The sequence below is a fragment of the Ursus maritimus genome, unplaced genomic scaffold, assembly GCF_017311325.1.
Source record: "Ursus maritimus isolate PB19 unplaced genomic scaffold, ASM1731132v1 scaffold_1, whole genome shotgun sequence".
Classification (NCBI taxonomy): domain Eukaryota; kingdom Metazoa; phylum Chordata; class Mammalia; order Carnivora; family Ursidae; genus Ursus; species Ursus maritimus.
Genome location: NW_024423343.1, coordinates 54,640,812 through 54,664,542, shown reverse-complemented (window position 1 = coordinate 54,664,542; position 23,731 = coordinate 54,640,812). Strand labels below are relative to the sequence as shown.

The 23,731-nt window shown below is 41.0% G+C and overlaps 1 long non-coding RNA gene across 1 annotated transcript; it reads left to right on the top strand.

The window, feature by feature from the left end:
- LOC103659602 lies at positions 1-22,910 on the top strand. The gene is made up of 5 exons (XR_567550.1): positions 1-97; positions 9,020-9,100; positions 10,013-10,079; positions 11,203-11,396; positions 22,621-22,910. It is a non-coding gene; the product is annotated as an uncharacterized LOC103659602 (long non-coding RNA).
- The last annotated feature ends 821 nt before the right edge of the window (positions 22,911-23,731 follow it).

Sequence of the window (23,731 nt, the reverse complement as noted above, 5' to 3'; positions counted from 1 at the left end):
ACAGCAGGCCCCACTGTAAGTTGCTGTGAGTCCTAAGACGTCTCCTGGAGAAGAGCTGAGAGATGTGACCTGAAGTACCCTGAGTGTTAAGTTAGTAGTAAGTAAATTACTGAATTCCTTTGGGGGGGTGGTTGTTGTTGTTGTTCTTAATTGATTTGTTTCCGTGGACCATTGTATTTGTTAAACATACTTACAGTAAAAGGGGGTTATAATGAATTCACAGGATGGTAAAATTTAAAAAGTGTGCAGATAAAGTGCATAAGTCCCTCAAAAGATGTGCTCCCAAAATGCATGTGGCTTTCAAGCCCTGCCTCACGTTCCCTGAGTGTGGGCTTTCTGGCTCCCAGTCCTCGAGTGTCTCCCGGCCACAGGTGGGCGACCCGGGACCTTATTCTCTCAAAATTAAATTCGAAAGAGAGTAAAAAGAGGATGTTAAAAAGAGAGCGAGAAGGCAGGCAGTAGTTGGAAAACACATCTGGGCTTCTCAGAGACCTGGGTTCATCATGATGTTCATGAAAACTTGTGAAGAAGCCATTTTAAAGTTCACATCAAGGGGGATTGTGATTTCGGATCAGAAGACTTGGGTTTCATGTTCCTGCTCTGCCTCCTAGTAGTGAAGTATCTTTAGGCAGATCTCTTAATCCCTCTGAGCCTCAGTTTCCTCATCTGGAAAATAGGGACACTAATACTACATCACAATATTGGTGAAGATATGATGAATAAGTACATGAAAGTCTTCATAAACTATAAAGGGATGTCAAACAGGTTATTACCAGTGGTGATATTTTAATAACATTCAGTATTTTTTATTAAACAATAATACATGTTTATGGTAGAAAACTTGACAATTATATAAATTGTAACGTACTGACAACTATAATGTACTGAAGGGTTCTGGGGTTATGTGTAGATTCTAATAAGTCTGAAGCATGTGCCTTATGTTATTGGTCTTTGCCTACCTACTTGTTCAGAAACTCTGCGTGGGAGCTCTGGATAACTGCAGACTGCCGTAATGCCCACATGCTTAGGGCCGCTTAAACAGTTTCCACCAAAGACTCTCTAGAAGTAACCAACCAGCAAAACCGTAGGTGCCTTTAGAAGTCATTGGGTGGCGCTATGTTCTGAAAAGAGACCCCTGGGATGGAGGGCAGGACAGGAGATTTGTCCCAATTCCCTGTTAACTCTACTTTCATTGGCCTCAGTTCTCATCTGCAAAAAGACCTATTTAAGGAAATAGTCTTTGAGGCAGATTCCAGGTATGGTTTTTATGACTCTGTGCTCACTCTCGTTCCCATGGGCTTTCTGAACAACGATAGGGACTAATCAGGAAGGTGAGACCTGCTTGCCCTCAGCTCCGGGCACTTCCCACAGTGTTTCTGGGGGCCCTCAGGAATCTTGGACACCACTGTCACTCCGTGTCACCCATAAGATTCTGGAAGGGGCCCAAGTCTTAAGATTATGAGGAATAAGTTGTTGCCCAGTTTTCAATGTCGCCATTTCCCTCTAGTTTTCTCTGGGTGGGTGGATAAAACCTCATATATGGCTAGAAAGCCAGAAATGTGAGTTGTTGTTGTTGTTGTTGTTTTCTGGGAGGATAAGAAGTAGCTAGATCAAATGGAAATGATGAGACTAAGTTAGAGGGGGAAAGACAGAGAAACAGCTGTTGAGAAAGACCAGAATTCCTTACGCCTCCAAAGGGAATAATAATATATTACAGGCCATTTAAATGTTTGCTCCAGACTGTGGATTTCAGCCTCGATGGAGCTCTCGGAGTGTTCTGGAATGAAAAGTTCTTCAATGGAGTGTTTAAATGCTAACATACAGATTTAATGTTGGGGTTCTTTGACCTGAAATCAGCACCAGCTTCTGCCCTGATGAAAGCAACTTTTCTAGGGGATTTGGACCTTGCCAACATTTGCCCATTCAAGGCAACTGACTGAAAATTTGGGTCAGATCTTGTAAGAACACAGTAAAGAATAGAGCCCTTTTTATTCTCTTAAAATTGTCATCAAGAATATCTGCTGTCAGAATGTTGTGTTCAATATTAAAATGTGGTCTCTTAATAAAATCACTTTGCTTTCACTTTACTGCGAGAACAGGAGATATTAAGCTCCGAAAGACCTGAGGGCCAAAAAAAAAAAAAAGCAATAATTAAAAATGAATTCTTAAAAGCATAAGAAATCTAAAAAGTAGGTTTCTCTAGAACATAATGCAATGTAAGTTGAAAAGGTAACTTGCCAAAGTGACATTGTTCTTGTAATATTACTGGAATAGTCTTCCAGACTGAATCAGTAATACAGTACTTAAAAAAAAAAATTCAGGGAGTCTGATGTACTGACATTAAATTCCACACAAATATTCTGGTTATTTAATAGTAATTTATTGTAGCTTTACTGGAAATTTTCTCCTCTTGGTTCTTAAAAGATTTTACAGCCTCAATTAGCACTTTTACTCCTAATAATCAATATTGATTTTACTGTATTCCTTTTAGATCTTAAAATTTTTACCTGGAATTCTAATCTTAACTGTTTTTAAAGTAACATATCTCATTTAAAAAAAAATCAGGATAGACGTGTGTTGCCATCTGGAAAATGATCAATTTCCGTTTGTTTGAGGTGGGTTCTTTATTCCGAAAAGAAAGGACAGTTCTGGGTAATATAGATTTGGCATTGTTAACAAAATGTTAAACAGGAATGTGTGTATTATTTCCCAATGTCTCTTCAAAATTAGGTAGCAGTTGTTGTTTTTAATCATATTGCAGATTCTGTTTTTAGCCTTGCTCTTTATCTCCATATTTCAATATGCCTGATATGTCTAGGGGCTGCTTCTCCTGCTCACGACTTACTCTAATTTTATGGGGCATGTTGCCTGACTGGAGTCCACATAGGTGGCCCCCAGTGTGCTAGGAGATGTCCTGAGGAGAACAACGGACAGTTAGGGATGATTCCTGTCCATTCTATGTGTTCTGACAGTGAACTGGAATTTCTCATTTTTTACATTAATAGCTTTCCCCGCTGCTTTCTCTGATAACATGTCACACATTACATCTGGAACACAAACGCTTTACCAAAACCCTTCAATTAAATCCTACAAATTGTTTTCTTTCAATGTTCCCTGGGATCTTGTACGTGGAGGTCAATTTTATCTTTTTTATCTTTTTTTTTTTTTTTTTTTTTTGAAATTTAAAACATCAGGTTTCGCGTGTGTTTCACATTTAGGGGCACATTTTTTTAGCAAAAAATAAAGAGTTTCTTAGGACTGCCTTTTCCAGTTACACATTTCACAAACATTTGAGCTACCTTGGGTTGGCCAGGAAATGTCTGCTGCCACATTAGTGATGTGATAATGGGCTTCACATATCACCTGGACATTAATAGAACGAAATCACTGCTTCTGAAAGCAGCTTTGTTCTCAGCTGGTGTCCTGAAGGCACTGTGTGAGCACAAGGGACTTTCTACCGTGGAGGTGAAAGTCAGAAATAAGCTAGTCATCTTTATTACTGGTGTGTATTTGCGTGCGTGTGCATGTGTGTGCGTGTGTGTGTGTGTGTGTGTGTGTGTTGTTCACCTCTATTTAACAGGTCCATTGATATTTGATGGAAATGACCAAAAATTCAGTGAGTTGCAGAAAGTATGTCTGGGTCTCCAATCTGCTCCACTCTGTGACATGCAAAACTTCTAATAACTGGGGACCTCTAACTCAGCTGCAATGGCCCATCAAAGGTGCAACTTTATTCTCTCATAACAGCCCTGTAATGTGATCAGCAGACATATCTGCAAACTTTTCCCTGAGCTGTGCAGATGTGGCCGTAAAAGAGGCACGTATGCCATTGTGTATTTCCTACTTTGCTCTGAAAATGAATTTGGTTTCTGATTATGGCAGTGTGGCTGCCTGCCGTATAAGATTTCCTACAGGTGCACACCCTCTTAAAGAAAAGCAGTCTATGAAAATCAGGAACTGAAATGGGACAATTCAGGGCTATTACTAATTTGATAAAGTGCCCTTTGCTTTGGGAAGGCATTTGCCGGAGAAGGCTATAATTAGAGTCTTCTCCAGTGCATTTTTGGTATTCTTCAGTTAATCAAAAGCAGATGCATAGGGATTGTTCAGATAGACACCTGTCATGGAAATTAAAATGTGGACATCATTAAATAATCATGTTGTGATTTTTTTTGTTGAGTTAAATTACAAACCGTGAATTCATTTCCTGTAGGATACATTTGTTTAAAAATTGGGCATATATGTATTCCCTGAAAAAAAATCAGGCTTTGAGTTATTGTTCCCCAAAATGAAATGTATGGTTTCTAAAACTTAATTTTGAATTTTTAACCTATTTCTCCTCTGAGGAATATGGGCTTGTGAATAGCGTACATTCTTCATATCACATTCAAAGTCTAATCTGGTTTTCTTAGCAATCACACGGATAGGTGTAAACAGATAAATAGTCACCATCCACTATTGACTGCCATGACTCATTTTTCATCTTTTGAAATAAAAGCCCAAGAGAATTTTTGTCAGGATAAATTGGAGATAAAAAAAAAAAAGTTCTCTTTTGAAGTGGATACTTTGAACATGGCAGATTTGTAGGGAATTTTCTTTTGCCTTTGACTCCTTTTAAGATCGAGACGGCTATATAAAATTAGAATTTTGGTTACTATAAACAGTGTTTATCTGACCCCGAATTAAAAAACCGCTTTTGAGCCAGCCCTGGAGTTGTTTGGGTTTTTGAAATTTCAGATCTATTATCAGGTTTAACACTAAATTTAAGCATTATGAATTAGTTGACTTTTGCCTTCATTAGCCACAGCTACATTCCTATATAAAAGCTAAAAATACGAATACTTACACTTCCCTCTGATGGAGTCTAATTACATTATTATCTCAAATAATACCTCCTTAATGATTCTTTGAACAATACCGCCTATGTTTTCTTCCTTCACGCAGACCTTTCATAAATAACACAGTCTGCATCAAGACAAACAGTACATTCAGCATGTTTTGCAAAATAGAAAAAGGCAAGCTGGAAAAGCAAATGACCCAAACTTCTATATTCCCAGCACGCTCCTAGATCGCTTTCATGTGGAACTCACAATGGGCACGTACATTGTTCGTTGGAGTATTTTAATATTTTTTTTCATACAATGCCATCTATCAAATATCCAAAGAAGGCAAATTACTCACAGGAAAGAATCCGGAAAAGCCCAGAAATACCAAGCTACCCACGGTGACATCATGAGAATAAAACCCTCAGTGAATAGTAACAATACTAACTACTAATCAAGGAAACACGGTGCCAAATTCGTGCTCACGTTAAAATGGACCTCCTTATTTATTTAGGTGGAAAAAAACCCCTATCAGTTCTACTCCATCTTCCTTATTTAAACCAACGTGAAACAACACTTGCCTAAAACAAATAAAACAACGCTTCCAGCAAATCCCTCAAGACGTTTTAAATCCTACGTAGGATACACGGGAATTAAGGAGCATTACGCGGACTTCTGAATGGCACAACTACAGAATTATTATCCATTGAGTTATAAGGAATGGCTTCCCCTCCGGGCCGGGTTTGTTTTTCTTTCCCAGCAGTCAACATCTCACCCATCTGAACAGTCTGGGAAAGCCAGGTGCTGAAGTTGCACTTTCCAAAGGAATCCTGTGCAGAGGATCGCACAGCAGCGTGGGCACAGGCGTTGCTCTTTCATACAAGTCTCTTTCTTTCCCCAAATCCAATTCCATGCTATACTTATTCGTTTCATAAAGGACGACCTGAGTTCACTAAAATAAATAAATAAATAAATAGAAACTCCTTATCCGTGCTACGTGCCATGGCCCATGGGCATAAATAACACAGCGTGAATTCAAGTACACATCCTTTTCCCAGTTGTTTCCATTCTCGGTGCCAACTTTGGCTCCATAAACAATGACCTTCAGCTGAGTATGAAGGAAGCATCCAGTACATAACGCACGGAGCAGTGCCCCTACAAAGAATGAAAGCCTTCAGAATGGCCAAGGGCGAGAATAAAACAGAGGCTCATGAGAGCACAATACCAAAGGAGCTAGTTTTAAATTCACCTGAGGGGGCGGCAGCCACTGCGTCTGAGTCAGAGAAGCGTTTTTTGAGCACGGTTTTACCGATCACTTTTAAAAACATGACCCAGGAAGAAGCCTAGAAGATATTCATGAAATGAGGACTCGAAATGGTCACAGAATTGAACGAGATTGGAGATCTCCTGATTCATTCCTTATCGCCACGTGCTCCTCAGCTTCTCCAGCAGGAAAATGGAGGCATCAATCCTTTCCGCATTTCTCAAAAACATGTTTCGAGGATGAAAGAATTCAAGGTGGCAAAGGATCAAGTTGCTATTTATCTAGGACTCTTTCTAACCGGTGGGGCACCGTGTGGTAACTGAAAGAGCTTATTTATTGAATCCCCAATTGAATTGGCCTTAGAGAGTTAATACAACATCCACGGTGACAAATTTACTCACTAGGAATAAATTGCATTAGTTCCATTATTTGTAAAGCACTTTCCCATCTGGGAAGAAAGTTACAGCATAAATCCCATTCTGTTCAGTAGCATGGCTGGAAGGTATCAACCTTTTATGAGCTAGGAAAGTCAGGTTTTTTCTTCTATTAATTTGCTAAGCATTCTCTGCCCCATGAGTTTTAACACATAGGAAGTACAGCAGCTGGCAGATGATGAGGACGAGAGGAAAGAGGGGGACCTTTGGCCCCTCCAGGCTGTGTCACCTTTTCGATTCTGTGGAGGCTTGTTTCACAGGATTTGGAGTTGACTTTGGCTCAGAACAGGGCCCTTGAGTTAACAACCAGGAGAGAATCACTTTAGTGGAGACTTACTTCCAGGTAAGTCTCAAAATTTGAGCATCTCAAAATTTGAGCACCTACGGCCTGGTCTCAGGAGTTCCAAAATCTTGAGGTTCCCTCTCCCTAAGCACTTCCACAGAGACAACATTATATAATGTCAGCCCAGTGATCTGAGTTCAAGTCCTAGTGCCACCATGGTTCACTGTTTGACTTTGGTCAAATTAATTTCACCTCTGTGAGCCTCTCTAAAATGAAAGTAAGAATCGTAGCAAGCTAGGGGGCCACGGTAAGATGAAATACGATAATGCATGCAAGGCTCCCGGCACAGCACTTGGTACACTGGAAACCATCACTAAATGCTTGCTCTTACTGTGATTATTGGATCGGACTCGTCGGATGTGTTACGCAAGTTTCTGTTTGGCTCAAGATGGCAACTTCAGTGGTTTGGACGGTCCAGTAGACACTGGCTCACCTATCTAGCATGGAACCAGTGAACCGAGACACTTTTCTGGCTCCTGTTGACACATCCTGTCCATTCATTTTGAAGCTCCGATTCCAGATACTGACCCTCATTCATTCGTCCATTTATTCAGAGGACATGGAGTTAGGACCTCTGTGGGCAGCTTGTACCAGTCCTTTCAAGAATAGCTCTTATTTTTTGGAAAGATGAAAATGCATACAATTACTTAAAAAGCAATATGAAGCCTATCTATACATACAGATGACTAGTTTTGAATTCTATACAGTTTGATTCTTTGATAATAGCTAACATTTACTGAAGGCTCACGGCAGGCCAAGGACTATGCTGACGACTCTATGTAAATATCCTCACAAGGATGCTGACGGCGGACACTATCAGCATTCTAAACTTTGAACCCAAGGATTCTAACTCCAGAGTCTGTGTCTTTAACCACTACCCTAAACTACCACCCACAGACACTACTGATTGCTAACTCATTTTTTAAAATTAGTAGATGCTCCTCTAATACAGTCCGTCCTCTTTGAAGACTGAGTCCTTACCCCTTGCCGCCGTGTTGTGTTGAATGAAGCAGAGTTCAGTTGCATTTACCAGCAGTCATAATCCCTTATACTCTTACTTGCAATTTTCAGTTCACAAAGGAGTGTTATATGCCTTGTTATTTAGACCGCCCCCTTTGTGATTTAGTTTTACCAAAATACTGCAGGCTTCTCATTGATGTCACCCTAGCCAGGAGGTGGCTATTATCCCCATTTTGCTGCCAAAGAAGCTGAACCTTGGATACAACCCATGACTAGGCTGTGGCCACTCCATTGATGAGCAGATCAAATAGAGTTTGAACCAGATCTTCTGATCCAAATAAACAATGAAACCATGGTTATCTTTTAAAATTAAAATAATGCATTTTATGTATCCAAAGGAAAAGCGACTTTAAAACTGGGTGGGTGAGGCATGACATCATTGCTTTCTAGCTCGCTCATTTCTAGCTCATTCAGTCAACATCATGTGTCTCCTCCCAAACGCTAGGCATAATCAGACACAGAGCCTGGCCACAAGGAACCTATTTGAAAGGGGAAATTAGGATCTTCAATCAGAGGTAAAATAATAATAATAGCCATAAAAGAGGGATTGGAGTCAGGGGACTGAGGTTTTGCAGCTGGGTTCGCAGCCCTGTTCAAGGAGAGGGCGGCTTTGGCCGGGGAGGGAGCTCCCGTCAAAGAACCATGAAACTGGTTTACTCCCTAAAGGGCTGGTTAGATAGCAAGGAGGCTAAAAAGCTCAATCTGGCACTAAAACGAAAAACGTTTTTTGTCTGTTTTTTCTACCCGTTGTTTTGTTCCCCCCAATACAGTATGAAACATTTTAGGAACTCAAACGAAAGGGTTCATACGCGAACTGAGAACGTTGAAGTTTCTCATTTTCAGTTATTTCATCCGGTGCATCTCGTTCCTTTTAATGTTATGCAATACTGTTCAACCACTGCATGGAAAAGCATCCCCAACACAGGCAGTTTCCCTTTAAGAAAAGATCCTGTCCCGCTTTTCAGATGGTCATTCAGTGATACAAACCTGGAGGACTGAGATAAATTGCTCCTGGAAACATTCTCCTCTTGGAAAATCACAGATGAGACTAAATGAGACATTTTATATATATAGTAGCAAACAGTCATAGGTACATTTCATTCTGAAGGTCCCATCTGTCTTGCAACCCAAACAGGTTTTGACACCGCAGAGTGATTGCCATGCTTGAGGACCTAGGAAGAGCCAGGGATGTACAGCAGGACCTGACGAACTCACGGTATTTTTACTGTTCGGGTGTTTTTAAAAAGCAAAAACTATCATCAGAACTCTAATTACGCCTCTCGACAGATGCGACCGTTGTATTTTGCAAAGTATAACTTGAATACTCTGGCCCAGCATTTAAATATAACTGTGGCTTTTATAACAAAAGAGAACCAGCAAAGCTTGGTTTTTGTTTTTTGTGGGGTTTTGGGTTTTTTTTTTTCTTTGCCAGGATTAGAGTTTTAATTGATATCATTATAGCTCAAAGTTTGAACATGATGGGAATAATGACTCTGGTGTTTTTCAGCACCTTATTATTCATTTTACATCTTTATGTCAGCTATGCGCTCAAGTCCACAGAGTCTGTAATATTTAAATTAATAATGTAAATTTAACTATTGCCATTAAAGCAAAGAGCTAATTAGGTCCCTGCTTGCTGACTGGCAGTATGATGCAATGAGTAAAATGGTTTGAGCTGATAGCTAACACTGCCAGGAAAATGTGAATTGAGTTCACTTGAGATTAAACAACCTCCAAGACTACAGAGGAGGGGAAAATTAAAAGTGTCTCATCTCATTTTTCTTAAAAAAAAAAAAAAATCCATGAAGAGACACAAACAGCTCATCAAGCCGCTCAGAGCAAGGCTTCTGCGATGTTATGCGGTTTCGTGCCTTCCTTCCATCCCACGGATTTCTCCCAGATTCCTGGTGGAGATGCAGTTTTTCTCAGGCTTCAGTGAGAGTGTTGGCCTTCTTCCATAGTTTTCACCTTCTACGCCAGAGAGGCCAACAAGCTGAACTTTACCTGTTTTATAAACACCTCTTTTAAGTAAGCCCTAGCATTTAAAAAAAAAAAAAAAAAGCTTGAATGATATTTCTCTCTCTCTCTCTCTCTCTCTTTTTTTTTTTTTCCATTATTCTCACTTCAGAAAAACAGCCCAGAACAAACAGCAGAAATGGAGTGGAGAGGCAAAATCATGCTTATTTCAAGTTCAGGTAAGGGAAGTCTGTCCTGGAACTTGTAGAAGTAGAAAAATGGGGCAAAAAGGCAGAAGCACGTATAGGTTTCGCAGCTGTCTGAAGGGAGAGCATTCCTATGAAATCTCGCATCAGCCAAAGCAATATAAATAAAGCAAAGAAGCAATTACCATTAATTAATATGGAAAAATTGTTGAGCGTTCCCAGCCCCCCAAAATAATCTCTCTTAGGCTTTTCTGGTACCTGAGGACACACCTTGCTAACGGATGCACAAGATAAATGGAGATAAAGCACAGATGCTCTCGCACACAGTTCAGAGCTCCCGGGGCTTGCTGCTGAGATGCCGAGTGTGGTCCGAGGAAGGAGCCTGGCGGGGCCACTCTTGCTGCCTCAGAGCCCGTGTTGCCGCTACAACAGCTCGCTGCAAAACGCTATTTTTGCTTTTGGCTTTTTTTCAAAAAAGTGCAAATCCTCTTTAGATTTCTTTCAGTTAGCGAAAGCAGGCACTAATTAGGTGTTTCATAAAAGCAAAGTGGCATAATGCGGACTTTTGAAAAAAGCGGGGAACACCTAGACTCCATTTAATAGAGTAAAGCCTTTACGATGGTCAGAAACAAAGCAAGAGCTTTCTCACCCTGGGTTTTCCTCTAGAAATGAGCCTGGGCTTGTTCCCCGCTGCAGACGGGTTCAGCGGGAGTGCTTCCAAAACCTTGCAAGGGCCTCGTCTGTACCCCCACTCTGGCTCTGACATAGCTGGTGGGCTATTTGCATGCCCGATGGGCAGCCGGGGTGATCTGCGAGCAGGAATGGGATGTGAGGTACAGGAAGAGGACTTGGCTCTGCATGCTTTTTAAAAATCAGTTCTGAATGTAACAAAAAGTGAACGTGTTCATTGAGGGATAGTTCATATGCTGTGTGAAAAGACTGTTTTTAAGAACGCTCTTCTCTAAGAAAATCAATCATTTAATTGGATTGCTGCAACCTAACACCATTAAATGTTTACCTCATTTAATTTTATCAAATGACAGTTCATACATCTGTGCTGACGAATTCATTCACTGCGAATCCTCTCTCACAGCACATTTACTTACGCTCTTCTATATTCTCCACCATCTCCCTCCCTTTCTCCCTGTTTCTGCAGTGTCTTAGCATGATTCCCCAAGAAGAAGTGGACCTGGTTGTCCATCACTGCAGAAGGCTCTCCCGTGACCAACAGTGAAGAACCCCGCTGACCAACAGCATTGCCTACCCTTACCTCCAGCTTGGCAGGGACCTGGCACTAAAGGGACAGACGGAATAGGAGTTTTAATTACTAAAAGGCTCTGCTTGCTAAAGGTACTGGCCAAATTATGCTTCTGGAACTTGTGCACATGGCATTCATGCTTTCTGTTTCAGACCGAAAGTTACTTTTTATTTTAAAAAACTGGATTATTTAACACTGCTAGAAGCAATGTTGCGCCGTGGTTTATAAAACCAACCGCTGCTATGTACTGAGAGGTTACTATGGCTTCATACACACAATGCCACCTAATTTGCAGGACAATTTCATGACTGGCTTTCAATTCAGACAGATGAGTTGCACTGCTTTGGAACTTAGTTTCTTTTTTTTTTTTAAGATTTTATTTATTTATTCATTCGACAGAGATAGAGACAGCCATCGAGAGAGGGAACACAAGCAGGGGGAGTGGGAGAGGAAGAAGCAGGCTCATAGCGGAGGAGCCTGATGTGGGGCTCGATCCCACAACGCCGGGATCACGCCCTGAGCCGAAGGCAAACGCTTAACCGCTGTGCCACCCAGGCGCCCCTGGAACTTAGTTTCTTTATCTGTAAAATGGGATAATAATACCTCATTGGATTTTCGTGAAGATAAGATGAAATCACGCATGTAAATGGACTAAGAGCAGAGCCTGTAGCCTCAGTAAACCGTGCTTACACGAATCATTTACCAGGAAGCGTGACGCTGTTGTTCCTGTGCTACTGGGGTTTGGTAGCTACGGTCAAAGTGCCATCCACCCATTATGCTCATGTTTGAAGAGCAAAATCGGCTGGCCATTTTGAAAATAACACCTTTTCTTCTTCTTTCTTTCTTTTTTTAAAGATTTATTTGTTTGTTTTAGAGAGATCGCCAGCACGCACAAGCGCGTGCGAGAATGGGGGGAGGGGTACTGGGAGAGGGACAGAATCACAGACTCCACACTGAGCACAGAGCCTGAGGCAGGGCTTGATCTCATGACCCTGAGATCATGATCTGAGCCCAAACCAAGAGTCAGATGCTTAACCCACTGAGCCACCTGGGCACCTGAAAATAACCCCCTTTCACGAGAGGCCTGTATTAGAAAGAGTCTCTTAAGTTTGTTCTTTCAAACTGAATACCATTGCAGAATCTTTCTGAAAATTCCCAGTGGGCCCTCAGAATTGAGCTGCTAATATACCCTTGATTCGATATGCCAATATGAATTAAACCACAACCGTATTGGTAGATATTTAGGTTGCTGTCGTTTTAAGATACTTAAAATCATACTGTGGTTAATATATTTATAATTGTATTTTTCTTACATTCTGGATGATTTCCTCAGAAAAGGTTCCCAGAAATAAAAGAGAGTGACTGGATTAAAAAATTGAGCATTTTTATGGATCTTGATATATATGTTTCCAAATTTCTTTCCAATTGAGGACACATTGTGGAAATAGAGTCTTACCAAACTCCAGAATAAGCTGGAGTTCTTCTCTCATACAGAAACTCTCCCACTCAAAACTATTTGCTAAAAGAGCACTATACTGAATGGTGTAAGTGCCTACTGGAGGATACAATAATGAAATACGTTACCCATACTCCCAAGAATCCTTGGAAGTTGGAAGACAAGGAAGAATTGCCACGTTGGACACAGGACCCGTAGGTTGTTATGAAGAACTATATGAAAACCAGGCTAACTCATAGGAACCACGAGAAGACAAGAAGAGCCAACATTGATTAAGGTCTTCTATAAGCCAGTCCATGCTTAGCTCTTTACATGGATTGTCTCATCAAATCCTCCCCAAGTCCCCATTTTACAGGTGAGAGAACATTACTAACATCTAAAAGCAAAATTTCCAAAGGGAAGGGACAGTCCATAATAATCAACTTAATTTTTTTAATCCAGACTAATAACCTATAACCACAGTATTTTCTCCAAGAGTCATGTGGGGCATTGGAAGTGGCGCAGCGGGGGGGGGGGGGGGGCACCTATGGGTTAAACAAAGAAGAAAAGGAGGAAGAAGAAAGGCAGTTGAACTGTTCCCTCTCCAGAAGCCTTTGGGGGTGCTTATGACACCATGATCTTGACCTTTTGGGTCAGCAAGTCCCCTTGAAGTTTTGCAGAATGGAAAGCCAGCCCTCTGCAAACATTGTCAGGCACCATGATAGGAGTAACAGTGCCGATGGGCTGGCCTTTCATGAAACATTCCTCCATCTGTGAACCACAAACACATATACATTCCTGTCCAGATCAGACTCCTGAGCTTTCTAGTTCACCTTTTCTTTCCTGAACAAGCATATTTATCATGGTCAACGTGAGAGAAATGCCCTTTTTCTGTGCAATTCTCTTTTGTCCCTCTCCCCATGCCCTAGTCCATCTAAAGAGCATAAGACTCGGTGACATTTTGTAGGATTTACCTCTGAGACTTGTGTCACAAAAGCAGCTGGGAGTATTGAACGTATCTGGGTATCAACCACTGTCTTGGGGGTCTTTCCATTGATTTTACTTCTGAGTTCACAGGAAGATCCAGTGTGCTAACTTTGACTCCACGCTGAGATGTAGGTATCATGGGACAGTCTGTATGGAGATAAGAAAAGAGAAATTAAGGGAGAAAAAGAGACTGCAGGCCAGCTTCAGAAGTACAAATATGAAGCAGACTGAGCTGAAATATCTTACCTGCTATATTTCAAAATGGAAACAGTCTTATCCCATTAAAATTCTACTTCGTGAATTCCCATTGCTCTCAGGATAAAGCCCAGGCTCCGTAGTGGGGCACGCACAGCCCGTCGGTATTCTCCTCCTCCCTCCAGTGGCCACTCTTTGCTCCTCATGAGCTGCACCCTGGTCTCACCCATTTTCAGGGCTAGGATTGCGTAGCTCCCTTTGCCTTGAGGACTCTGTACTTACTGATTCCTCGTCCTTTAGAGACTTTCTCTTCCTCCCTTCCTTCCTTGCTTGGCTACCTTAAATGCCATCTCTTCCAGGAAGCACTCCCTGACCACCCAAGATCTGGTCATGCTCCTCTCCTATGGGCTCCTAGAAATGCCTGTGTACTCTGTTCTTATCCAAGCGCTTTGCCACCAATTGAAATACCCTAGGGGCGCCTGGGTGGCTCAGTCAGTTGAGCGCTGGACTCTTGGTTTTGGCTCAGGTCATGATCTCTTGGGTCAGGGGATTGAGCCCTGCTTTGGGCTTCCCACTCAGCAGGGAGTCAGCTTGGAGATTCTCTCCCTCTGCCCTACCCCCACTCATGCTCTCTCTCTCAAGTAAATAAATAAATCTTAAAAAAGAAAAAGAAATTCCCTTTCACATATTGTTTCCCCACTGGACTTCAAGCTGCTGCAGGGTAGAGACTACGTCTTACTCAGTATTTTCGAGCCCATTCAGTGTTTGACTCAGATAAGGCGTTTCTCTGGCCGTTATTGCGGAAGTGTTGTCTTGACAGCTTCTTTAGATGACATGTGCTTTCAGTAAAATGCACTAACTGTATAGAGATTATTATCCCATTCCTGTTTGTCCCACTGAACTGCAGGCTCTGAATACCTATCGCCACCACACAGCTCTGTCTCTCTCTCTTAAACACACACACACACACACACACACACACACACACACACACACACACACATTAAGCTACACCGTTGAACTAGAATCTTGCCTGCAACACTATGCCATGCCCAAAAGGCATTCTTTACACATTCACGCAGCATTTACCCAGAAAACATGGCTACTTACTCTACGAACTATTCTAGGCAATTTGGTAAGGAATTGGTATAAGCTTAAAGGTAGATGATAATGTTCCATCTTCCTTCCATCCTAAATAGCTGGGTTCGCGTTCCCAAGCTGGAAATGGGAACCCAAAGAGAGGGCACTTCAGAAGCACCTGGCTGGTTGGGGCTAGCCGGGGAAGTGGTGTGTGCATTTCTGTTGCCCTTATTGTTTCCAAAATGCAGCGAAGACCTGAATAGATAGACACAAAATGTATGATAGAAGCAGCCTGTTATTCCTGAGGTTGCTGTGAATGTCCCCAGGGCCTTGCAAATCACCTACGTAAAACACAACATACTTTCAAAGAATTAAAATGGCTCAACTTCAAAGAGTGGCTTTGTTTAGGGCCACCTGGTGACATTTCTTCCGTCCTCCTGTCTGGATAGAGAGTGGGAGCCACTACTTACCACCCAGCTCCTGCTCTCTTAACCCATCGCTTGTTACATTAAGGTAGGAAAGTTTTATGTGTATAATTTGTGAAGTTCTCTTAAGCAGACAGTGCTATATAAATGTGAAAGGCTGTTATTAATAATAAAGGTTGGCTCACCTAAGAATACTGTAGAATTAAAGTAATGAGATTCTATTTTTAGGCAGACTTGCCAATAACATGCAAGTATGATAAGGCTGTGATTTAAAGCTCGCTTTAACCTTCCACCGCTCCAAAGAGTACATTTTCTGGGCTGACTGCACAGCAGCCCTCGCCCGGAGCTCTATTACCGCTAATGGTGGAGCCACACTTGAATCCCAGCATGTCCAGCTAAAAATAGGCTTTGGTCTTTGAGACATGGGAGCACATCTCACAGATAACTTGCTTTCACAAAATATAGACTGGCCTCTTCAGCCACCTCCCATGCCCCGATCACTGTCCTGGAAATGATCAAAAGGCTTCCCGAATGTGTTTTGAAATTTTCATATAATTATGTAAAGATATAGGATGACTATGGGAGGCTCAGTTATGTTTATTTTCAGATGTGAAAAGATACTTAACAAAGGCCTGGGTTCAAAGTGATTCACAACTAGAAAAGAAGTCTCACTCCTCAGGAAGAAAAAATAATTAGCTCTTCCTCCGCTAATGTTCAGGTCAATGCTTTGTCAATAACAGTAACTCTTCTTCACCAATTTAGTGCAGCCTATAAAGATCGTTATGACTCATAATTACAGATGCAGATTTATGTCAAAATGCATATATAAATCTCTGGTTCTGGCTATGGGTCACCTCTTATCAGAAAAAAGATTTGTGTAAGGAGACACTCTCCTTGATCCCTGTGGGCATTTTTCTTCTTTCGACTTGAGGGCAGAATTAGAAGAGTTTGCTACCAATGACACAAATATGACCCGAAGCACGTTACAGATTCACAGCTGGAGGGAGTGAGGAGCGCGCTGGCTGTGATGGCGGGTGACAGGGAGGGTAAAGTAGCTGTGGAGATCTACTTCCTGGGACTACTGCTCTCTGGCTCAATGAAGACCACCTTTTCAACACCTGCAGGTCAGCCACTATAAATCAGAGGAAAGCTGATTATCTGAACCGAGGAAGATGGGTTTTAAAGTGACTGAGACTTCCTGAGGCCGAAGTCTACTGCTTGGTTCAGGGACACAGGGAAGTCTCAGACGTAAGGGGTTATCAAATTCTGTGGAAGCCTGAGTGGTCAAATGAGATGTCAGATTGGCCTTGCACAGGATTCTCACATACTAGGGTTTGCTTTGTAACACATTTCCTCTTAGAAAATCTGAGGTTTGAAACATCACCTGGTCTCCAGAGAACAATCTCCCTGATGGTAGAGGGGCGGGATCTCCCCCGCATCCATGAAGGATGTAAGAGGAGCGTTCACTCTCCCTGTGTGAACAGGAAACTGCTGAAAAACTGCTGGATCGGCTACTTGGTAACTGTCCAAATGCTGGATCTGGGAGATTACTATGAGTGTGCCCAGAAATTCCCCTTTTTTCCTACCTACAGATCTCAGCTCTATATACCCACACAATAGATGTTTAATGTGGCAACTCTCCAATCGTGTTCACAAAATACAGAGCAAGTTAATCACGTGCCTACCCCATGGCAAATCAATTCCACTTCTGGGGCTACATGCAAAAGAAGCAAGTGCGTATGTCCACAAGAAGACTTGTACAAGGATATTCATCACAGCATTATTCACAATAGCCCTAGTGACTGTTACCCTGTAGCCCTGGTGACAGCCCAAACGCCCATCAACAGGTGAATGGATAAACAGACTGTCCTATATCCCTGCACTGAACAATAAAAAGAATGAACTACTGATACCCAGACACAGAAGAATCTAAAAAATATTACAGTAAGTGAAAGCAGTCAGACACAAAAGAGTCCGTAACCATGAATTTCAAGGACAGGTAAAAGTAGTCTATGGCAATGGAAATCCGAATGCTGGCTGCTTCAGTGGGATGAGGCTTATTGACTAGGAAGGTGCACAAGGGAACTCTCTGGGTGATGAAAATGTTTTATATCCTAATCTGGGCAGTGGTTAACTTGATACGTAATATGGAAAAAAAATCATTGGGCTGTATACTTAAGATTTGTGCGTTTTACTGTTTGTAAATTATAGCTTTATGCATAAAAAATTTAAAAAGCTATCCGAAAAAATACACAGTGCAAAAAGACACGTACTCACTTTGTAAGAACAGTCATGAACAAAGAGAAAATCATGACGATATTCTGAAGAGTAAATGAAAAAAGGATAAATGAAAACACATGAACCTTTCACCTCTTCTCACTTTTATCGCAGGACATGAAAACGCTGGGGCTGAGGAAACGAAAATCATTATATGATGTGCTTGGGAATTCACCGAGAGCTCTTCAAGGGCTTGTTTTCAGAATGTTCCTGTTGAATGAGGAAGTGCTTCATTTGCAAGTTTCACCTTAGGAAATGGTGGTGTTTAAACATAAATAGTCAGGAAATAGATATTTTAGGTTGATTCATCACTTGCCTGAGCAAGAGATCAATTAGTTAATGATACTGTTGGCCTCAAGCTTACTTGAGTAAAGCGTATTTCATTCTCTTGAATATTTAGATTAATTGAGGCATGAGGCTATGGTGTTTTTATGACCAAAAAAATTGATATTAAATCCCCATTTCCCATTTTTCATAAATACACCCCAGTTCTTTTGCATTTGTCTTTTTAGAAAGACTTTCAAGTTGTTAAAGGAAGTCTTTGGGGTACTTGCCTTCCTGTGTCACTAATGAAACAAAGAAGGCTTATTTTTCAAGAATGATCATGACAGAATTTCCACATGGCGTCTGCTCCTCATTATTCAGTTGACATTTCCATTTCTGGAATTCTAATGTTTGTCTGAAATTGTTAGTGACATTTATAAAATACTTGCAGGATTTCAAAACAGACCCTAGAGATCACCAAGTCCTTACCCCTCATTTAGGATGAGGAAACTGAGATCAAGAAAGGTTAAGTGACTGGCCCAGGGCTCGACTTCTTTGGCTGACTTCTTGCGTGGAATTTGGATGCCTTTCCTGAACTGCGTGATAACAGCAGATTCTCTGATCAAAGAGATACCGCCGCTGCATCGTTTGTGAGCGCGCGCACGTTTTGTAGAATGAGGAATCCATTTAAAGATGGTCCTCGGGACCTAGGGTATTACAGAGTCTGGGAAATTATGTTTCCAAGCTCTAGATAGTTTCCCTCCAGTGAAGCTTGTATCACTAACATTAGGCGAAGCCTAGCTTGCTTCCCGGTACTACCGCATGGAGAACTCCATGGATCAATGTCATGTATCAAATGCGGTTTGGGAGCTGCATTGCCTGGGTTCATTTCCGCTTGTGCTGCCTACAAGCTGTGTGGCAGTTACCTGCACTCCTAAATTCAGGTTCCTCATCTGGAAAATGGGGATAATAATAGTACCTTACCTCATTGTTTTAGGCTTAAATTAAATGATAAAGTCATGTCGGCCTGGCCCTTAATAAATATTCAATAAAGAATAGCTATTATATCATTTTGATTTTCCTAAAAAGAAAACTATACTCCATTTTATTTTGTCTGATTTTCCTACTGGCACATTTTTGCACCCGCAGCTCGATGCCCAGAATACCCCCCACCCCCGGTCTCCTCACTCAGCCTATTCTCAGCTCCACCTCCCTTACCAATATCTGCTTTGTCCTCCATACACCCTTCGTCTGCCCGATTTTCCGTGGCATGCACAGCTCAGTACGCATTTCAGCACTTGGCTCTCGGTTTTACAACTTCATCTGATGGAGGCTTTCAGAAGGCAAGGGCTATTGAATGCATTTCTTTCGCATCTCTAACAGGACCTGGCATAGTGTGAGGCATGAAGCAGGTGCTTGAAAATCATTGTATCAAAGAACTGAAACAGAGTAACTTCAAAATATTAAACGTTGATTCCAGTGATGGTTGGCAAACTATTTCAATGGAGACTTTCTATAAAATCATATTTTTAAAAATATTTTATATGGCAGAAGTACTATAGACCCAAACAAACAAAACCAAACAAAAATAAAACCCAAACCTTGCCTGGAACAAAATTATATTTCATTATAATCCAAATTCTGAAAATCTGGTGCTTTCATTTGGTTCTCTTACAGTGCCTGCAATCTAGTAATAAGACCGAACTCCCGTTTTTGATTATGTATCAAATAATGACCCAAAGCCAAAAAGAACATACGAAACCATATCTCCAACTCTTGTTCATAGTCATACTCTTTTTAAACACCAGGAAGTAACAGAGCCAGCAAGAATATACCAGAGCAATGATAAGATTTATGGGTTATGGCTAACATTTTACATATATATATATGTATATGTATATATATGTAAATAGAGATGGTCTTGTCAAATTTTTCAAGAAAGTGCCCCAAATGCTTGGGCTTTATGGTGATACAATACTGAATCCTTCCATTCCCTTTTGATGCTAAGATTCCCTAGTGTCTGTTTCACAAAAGATCTTGGGCAAGTACACTTAAGAATGTAGACTTATTTGGACGGTTCCCATTTACACTGAAACTTTAACCTTCTCAAGGCCTTGGTCCACTTTTGTGATTTATTTAAACAATAAATATTTATTCCTGTTTACATGCACTCGTTGCTAACTTAGGCATCAGGATTTTACTTTTTGTGTAATTCCTAGGGAGTGGCCAAGATGTCCTAAGTACCAGAAGAAACAAAGCCAGGCAATATGTGGTTCCTCCACTTTCTGTTGCTAAGCGATGCTGCTTGGCCCGAAGAATTGTTGGGATACTATGCTGCAAAGAGCTTTGCTTACCAAGTTTGCTTACTCAGGGCACCAGCGTTCACCAGAAATTGTTAGAATAATGCACATGCAAGCACACACTGTTGGTAACATACAGGGCATTTATGATATCATCTTCCATTTTTTCCTCATTCATCCATCTATTCAACAAGTATTGAATGCCTACAATGTACCATTGTGGGACACAGCACAAAAGAAAACAGAGACACCCCCTCCCCGTTGCTCTCGTGGAGCCTAATTTTAAGAACTTCTTTTTCTTTGAACCTCTCAGACCTCGATCCTTGGAGCAAAGGAGATCCTTCACCTCTGTTCCACGATTAGGATTTGACAACAGTAGCGGGTAACGCTCTGCATTCCTGTGGCCAGTGTTTTCGTTTTAGCATTACTTGTTTTATGCTATATTGACTAGACAGGTCTCCTTCTTAAATTATAGTCCAAACATATATTAATTGCTTTTTTAAAACTGGTACCATTTCTTCAGAGCCATTGCTGTGGAGGTGTTTTCTTAATAAAGTGTGTAATGGGAGCCTTTTTTCAATGAAGAAAATTGGAATTATTTCAATGCACCTTATGTGCCTAAGTGTCTGTGATACTTGGACAATTAGTAAATGGATTGATGGTCCCATTAATGTTTTGCAGAGGCTAGTGGTAAATTTGCAGAGGCGAGTGTTTGGGGTAAATTGTCTTTTACTTTCGATTTTTATTTTCTTAGAGAAGGAGAGAGCATTTGTGAGTCAGGGGGAGGCAGAAGAGAGGGAAAGAGAGAATCTTAAGCAGGTTCCGTGCCCAGCATGAGCCCAATGTGGGGCTCGATCTCATCACCCTGAGATTGTGACCTGAGCCAAAATCAAGAGTCAGACGCTCAACTGACTGAGCCACCCAGGTGCCCCGTCTTTTACTTTTTTTGTGTTCAAAAATACAACCCATTTATCGTGTTATCTGGCCCATTGATGATTCTCTTTGCTATTATATGTTCATGATAGTATTTGGAGTCTAATGGTCATGACATGGACTTCCATGTTTAAATATGAGTGGTGAGCGTAATGTAAAAGATCACTAGTTTTTGAGTCTCAGCAGGGATGGTTAACATTGGAGTGGTTTAGTCGGCACGCAAAAATTGGTAGCAACCTACACTGTGCTCAGTGGAGCAGAACGCTGGACATCGTAAGGTGTTAATCGTTCCTTTAGGTGATGGTGATTTGACGAAGTAATGGCAGAGGTGGGCATAGTGATTAAGATGAAGTAGGATTTCTCTGCAGCATAAAAGGTATTTTCAGAATAGTTAATGATATGTTCATCCCTGTGACCACAGTGAAATTAACAGGAAGTGGAGAAATCACGGCTAATTGTCAGTGTTCAAACACTAGGGGAACACACAGACCCTTTTTTGTTTTAAAGGGCCGTTTTTCTTAAGCACTACTCATGACTGCCCCACATTATCCCACTCTGAAGAGGCAGTCAGTTGTTTGTATCACACATATGCATTTCAGAATAGAGAGCTACGTAGGAATGTAACTTGAAGCAAAGAGCAGTTGGGAAACTATGAATTGCAATTACGAGTGGAAGCTATGGGTTGTAGCCAAAAATCGGTTGGGTCTAGATTTCCGAATCTGAAATAGATTTTGGAATATGCCTCTGTTTTCTCAACATTTCCAAAGAAGTTCTTTTCTTTCAAAGTCAGAAGAAGATGACTCCCTTTATTGTATATGGCACTGAACCAAATGAAAATAATAAAATAATTTAAAAATTAAAAAATAAAAGACTTAACATTTATAGATTATTTTCCATTTGTCACATATATGCAAAGTACAAACACTGTTCTATTTAACTTTTATTTTAACCCTTCAAGATTAGTGCATTTTATCATCCCTTTAACAGTTGAGGAAATCAAGGCAGGGAGAGGTTAAAACTCCCACAAGCTTACCAGCTAGTGGACGGAGGCTCCATTGCCTGCGCCTCTAACCATCTTTTTACAATGCCTGTCAGGTTTCGGCCAGACAAAATACAATCCTGTATTATTCTTTTTTATCTCATGGTGTTTATTCAAAGGTCAAATTCACATCTCTTCCGGATGGACAGTTGTGGTTCTACGTGGAGGATGGGTCGTGACTCTTTTCAAAGCCCTCTTTGACTGAAGGGGCTCACAACCAACTTCAAAAGTTGCCTCGTCTGAGTAGCTTAAAATTATCTGCCGCTTACTTGCAACCTTTTTAGTAAATACCCTCTGGCTTGGGGTGGCTTTGGTATTTCATATTTAGTAAAAGTGTCTGCTACCTGCCCTTAGAAAATCTCTTGGTTTTATGTCTCCCAGACTGCTTGTTGCTGAGGGCAAATTGTGGAGCGGAGACTGGTGGAATTTCACTGCGCTGCAGAAATTAGGAGCGACTACGACATTAAAAGCAACAGCAAGTACTATAAATCTGAACTTTGGGGAAAAAAAGAATAAAAGTAAAACATGGGAATGTATAGGCTGCTACACGTTGAAGACAGTTTTCCTAAAGAAACAATTAAGCCTTTCTACAAAGAAATCATTTTTTATTTTGGATTGCATTCAAAATGTGAAGGTACAATGCAGATTTCTCAACAATTAATCATTCGGTCAATTTCTACAAAGCCATTTCATCTCTTTGAGGGGGGGCACTTCTCTTTTTCCAATATTTTAAAAAATATTTTCTTGTTATCAAAGTAATTCATATTTGTTGTAGAACATCCAGAAATAGATGGATAACCCCAAATATCACAATACAGAGATACACACTGTTAACATTTTGGTATACAGCCTTCCAACCTTTATTTTATTTTATTTTTTTAAAGATTTTTTTAAATTTATTTATTCGACAGAGATAGAGACAGCCAGCGAGAGAGGGAACACAAGCAGGGGGAGTGGGAGAGGAAGAAGCAGGCTCCCAGCGGAGGAGCCTGATGCGGGGCTCGATCCCATAACGCCAGGATCACGCCCTGAGCCGAAGGCAGACGCTTAACCGCTGTGCCACCCAGGCGCCCCAGCCAACCTTTATTTTATACACACACACACAATTTTTAATGTTATCTGTTCTTGTCACTTATCAATATTCACAAAATCTTTTCATCTTATTAAATATTCTTTGATGGCATCATTTAATGATGATTATATTATTTCTTAACGAAACCATTATGCTGGAAATTGAAGTTGTTTCCAGTTTGGCACCACTGTAAATGACGCTGCGATGAACACATCTGTAGTTAACTCTGGGTATGCATTCATGATTGTTGTCCTTCGGAGAAATATCTAGAACCAGGCATGCCGACACCAAGTGTTTGCAAAATAAACTGTGCAATTACTCCTCCAGGAATGCACCAGTTTACATTCACACTGTATGGTATTTCTGATTTTTTAAAAATATTTTTGGTGAGCTCTTATTTTTATACCTGGAAAGCAGGGC